Source organism: Manacus vitellinus, unplaced genomic scaffold, assembly GCF_001715985.3.
Source record: "Manacus vitellinus isolate BGI_N305 unplaced genomic scaffold, ASM171598v3 scaffold_2_pilon, whole genome shotgun sequence".
NCBI lineage: Eukaryota > Metazoa > Chordata > Aves > Passeriformes > Pipridae > Manacus > Manacus vitellinus.
This window is the reverse complement of record NW_021940208.1, coordinates 13,486,280-13,490,565: the sequence shown is the minus strand read 5'-3', so window position 1 is coordinate 13,490,565 and position 4,286 is coordinate 13,486,280. Positions and strand designations below refer to the sequence as shown.

The 4,286-nt window shown below is 39.4% G+C and overlaps 1 protein-coding gene across 6 annotated transcripts in view; it reads right to left on the bottom strand.

Annotated features, from left to right (window-relative positions):
• The window catches only part of ZMYM2 (zinc finger MYM-type containing 2), an 87,528-nt gene extending 87,157 nt beyond the window's left edge, over window positions 1-371 (bottom strand). For 3 of the 6 annotated variants that reach the window (XM_029960840.1, XM_029960841.1, XM_029960842.1), the window contains exon 1: window positions 279-371. The gene's annotated coding sequence lies outside the window, so the exon portion shown is untranslated. The remainder of the gene's footprint in view (window positions 1-278) is intronic. The other 3 variants (XM_018071198.2, XM_029960844.1, XM_029960843.1) reach the window with 2 other exon arrangements.
• Window positions 372-4,286: the final 3,915 nt, after the last annotated feature.

Sequence of the window (4,286 nt, the reverse complement as noted above, 5' to 3'; positions counted from 1 at the left end):
CTTCTCCGCGGGAAGAGGAGCCGGGTGCCCCAGGCAGTGCTACGGGGTGGGGACGAGCGGTCCTGCCAGGCGCCGGGAGCCAACTCTCCGCCTGCCCTCCGCCAAAATGGAGGATGCGCACTTTCCCTGCGCGGCTCCTTCCCCCGCGCTGGCCATCGCACTCGCGCCCGCTCCTTCGAGGACCGGGAGAGCGCAGCCGCCCGTCTGGCGCGCTCGTCCCGCTCTGCCCATTTACCCGTCCTCTTCTGCCCAGAAGAGGGAGAGAGAGAGCGCGATACCCGCCCTGCTTCCTCTAGCCGGGATCAATCTGTGTCAACCACGCGGAGCAGAGTCCCTCGGAGATACAGAGCCTGTTGTATGCGCGAGGAGCCGGGTTTCAGCCGCTGGCGCCATTTCCAACCCGGAGCCTCCCGCGGGACAGCCTTCCTCTCGAGTTGCGCAGGAGTCACTCAAGGGCTGTCTCCTTTCTCCACCATCCTTGATGTGCTTGGCTAATAATTTTCATGCGTAGGAGAGACCAGAAATTTTTTATCTTCCATTGTCACAACAATATCTCTAATTTCTTCCTAATGATCCGACCCAGAGACACAGGCTCCAGTCAACAACTCAAGCCAAAATCATCTACTTTCTTACTATATATTGTTGATGGGAATCACTGTGGATTTGGTTTTGTTGTTCAGGGTTGGTTGGGTTTTGTTGGGGTTTTTTTCACGACATACTACTCAACAGATGAAGCTGGGAAGGGCTACTTGGTGTGAGGGGGGAGAGTTACCTCAGGGCTGGCAGCACCTTGCTCATGCCTTCTAAAAAGGATGTGAGCTGATGGCAAAACAGCTCTAACAATCCCTGCCAAGGAAGAAAGTGCCATGTAGATGTATCCCCACCCATTTTGAAGGTCTCCTCCAAGTTGCCCTATAAATTGATACTTTGTTCTACAGCATCACATTGTCTAGCTATGTGTGTGAGCAGGCAGCTGTTGAAATTTCAACATTGAATCCCATTCACATTAAGTTAAAATTCTGATGAAGTTCGGAAAGAAATTCAAGAGGGTTTATGCATCAGAGATGGATGGTGGAAAACAAGTGGTTTTCTAATTCATAACACATTAAAAGAAACCTGTCGCACTTTAAAAAAGTAACCAAAGGATTACCATTACCCTAGCAAGAGACATTACCTAATGGTGTTATCTAGGACTATTATGTAGCAATAGAAGATTTACATTAATGTCTTAGATTATACAGCTCAAAAAAAATTTAATGTTTTTTCTTGCAATTTTGGAACTGTATTGAAATGTATTTATATATAAACATTTAATAAGTCCAGAGAACCCTTGTACCCCTGTAGACATCTAACCCTATTTTTAAATTTGTATGTTCAAATATAACCAAAAATAATGAAAAAATTTTTCCTTTGTTTTTTTCAATTGACATCAGGAAAAAGAACAAAAACGTTCAGGCACCTATGTAAATTCCTCTTCATCTATAAAACCATGTATAATTCTGATTATTTTTAAGAATAATCCATATAGAGCGATTTCTTTTTATGGTTTGAAAGAGTTAGCATTAGCTCAAACACTAAGCAGCAAAATCTCTTCATGAACGCCAGAGACCTCAAACTTACATATTTTTAGGCTCCACACCACTGCTTTCATGGACAGGCCTGATGTCAGCAACTTCACTAAAAAATGTCAAATGTATTGACTGGTGGTAGATAAATTCAACAAAGCTGAATCAACCATTTCTTCAACAAAGAGTGACATCCTTCTATCTGTCATGGAGTAAAATTGCCTCAAAAAGCAGTCAACTGTATTTGAACTGAGAAGGAGTAATCAAATATGTTTTGAAGAGTTTATGTTTGAGCAGAAAGCTTAAGAACATTACCAAGCCAACCTTTAAGTGATGCATAGTATGTTCTAAGAACAGGATGAACACAGTTTAAGGCTACCTGCTGCTATCAGCAGTATTTCTCTGTGATAAAGAATAGTGGCATTTGTTCCAGAGTTAGAAGGAAACATCTTCCTTTGACTGAAGGACTTCTTCTGCCTAAACACTGTTTTGGACTGCATCAACCTAATTGTTCAGGTGTCTAGAACAGAGTCTAAGGAATGAAGAGGAAATACTTGAACAAGATGTCTATCACTACTTCATACATGTAACACTTGGAAAGCAGAAGCTCACGAAACCCTTCAGAACACAGTTTATTATAACTGATTTGAAAATTAGCTTGGGAAAAATTGTGTTTGAAGTGTAGATAAAGCTTATGTTTATAGAAATGTCTGTGTGTTTTCACCACCTGTGAAAGTGAAAATGAAGTGCAATCTTTTGTAAAGTATGTGACCCCAAAAAACGTGTCATTGTTGGCTTCTATACTGTCCCGCCCCACAAAGTTTGTAATCTCTGCTTTGCACAGTCTGATTTATTTTATTCTTTTCTCAACTCTCTTCCCCTACAATTTCTGCCAATATTTCCTTTCTTTTTTGTCCTTAATCTCACTTCTTTGTCTATTTAGCCTCAATCCTGCTTGGCCATCATGAAGAAGAAAGATGTGGACAAACTGTATTCGTTGATGGAACATGTGTTCTCATAGTCATGGCTTAATGGAATTCTGGTCTACTAGTTGGTTGCTCAACACAACTTCAAGAAATAGTGGTGGATGGAAAAGAGATTAAAAGACAAAACCAACCAACCAACCAACCAAAGTAGAATCTTAAAACACCTATGATTGGTAACACCTTGATCATTTTGGTTTTATTATGTAATATTCCCCTCTATCAGTGTTCCAGATTGTGGGTTTCATTAGGCATAGCAGCTATTCTTTATAGACTAAAGCTCTTAATGAAAAGATACTAAGGAAAAATTTCTTTATGTGGGGGTAGTGAGGCATCAGAACAGGTTGCCCAGGGAAGTTGTGGATGCCTCATCCCTGGTGGTGTTCAAGGCCAGGTCAGATGGAACTTTAAGCAAGCTGGTCTAGTTGAACGTGTCCCTGCCCGTGGCAGGGGGGTTGGAACTAGATGGTCTTCGAGGTCCCTTCCAACACAATCCACTCTATGATTCTATGATACCATATATTTATGTATGTTTGTACTGTACATAACAGAACCCATACAATTTTAAAAAAACGAAAAAATGGTTTGTGCAAAATATTATCTGTGGTCTTCATTATGGTTGTTGAACTACATATACATTTCACGATATTTATGAACAAATCAATATGTTATCTATAAGCAGATTGCATTCTGCTGTTTAATTTGCAGCTTATTTAACCAAAAGTGATCTTTCAAAAGATCAAATAATTAGACAATATACACTATCCTATAAGATTACTATTAATTTCATAATATAATATGCCTTCAAATGCTACATCCTATATTTCAGTTTGGTAAAAGTAAATAATAACTTATGTTCTAAACTGGGCAATTTCCCACAGAAGACATTGCAATACTGTAAAAACTAATAATGTAATACCCAAAAAATTATTCCTCTGAAATAATTTTCAGGGAGGTTAAATAAACAACATAATCTACATGCAAAATAATTTTTATTAATTTTTAAACATTTGAGGGTTTTAGTTGGATAAATCTCTTGTCTTTATGGAGACAAAATGACACGGCAAAACGAAGTATAGGATCTTAAAAGTAGAAGAGATTGCCTAGGTCACTGAGTCCACTTTCTTGCTATTACAGGAAACTGTGTCATCTAATCCCTTCCAGAAACTTTTCAAGCTCCATCTTAATGGTAGTTTGATATGTTTACCCCCTACTTTTGTTGCAAATCTGTTCCAGAAGTTCATTGTTTTGGTGGTTAGAAACCTTCTTCTAATTTCCAGACTAAATTTATTCAAGAATCCATTTGGGTTTTGTGCCAATATTCATGCTTTGGCTTAAATAGCTCTTCTCCCTCCCTGGTGTTTAACCCTGATATATTTATAGACGGTAATCATATTCCCTCTCAGCCTTCCTTTTGCTTGACTAAACACTGATTTTTTAGTCTCTTCTTGCTCAACAGATCTTCATTCCACTGATCATTCTACTAGCTGCCCCAGTCTGAACACATCTGTCTGAATGTGGGTTCAAATTCCCATAACATCCCATTTTAGGCTGATTACTACCTTGTACTGTACATCAATATTTCCATATCTCCATGAAATATTGCAGTCTTGGGTATGCAGTTGCCTTTTTGCACAAGTACATTAGATAACCACCATCTCTTCTAGTAGTACCTATGTTCTTTTCTACACTACTCATTTACTGGGAAAGTTCTCCATTAACCGCAAAATTTAGCCTC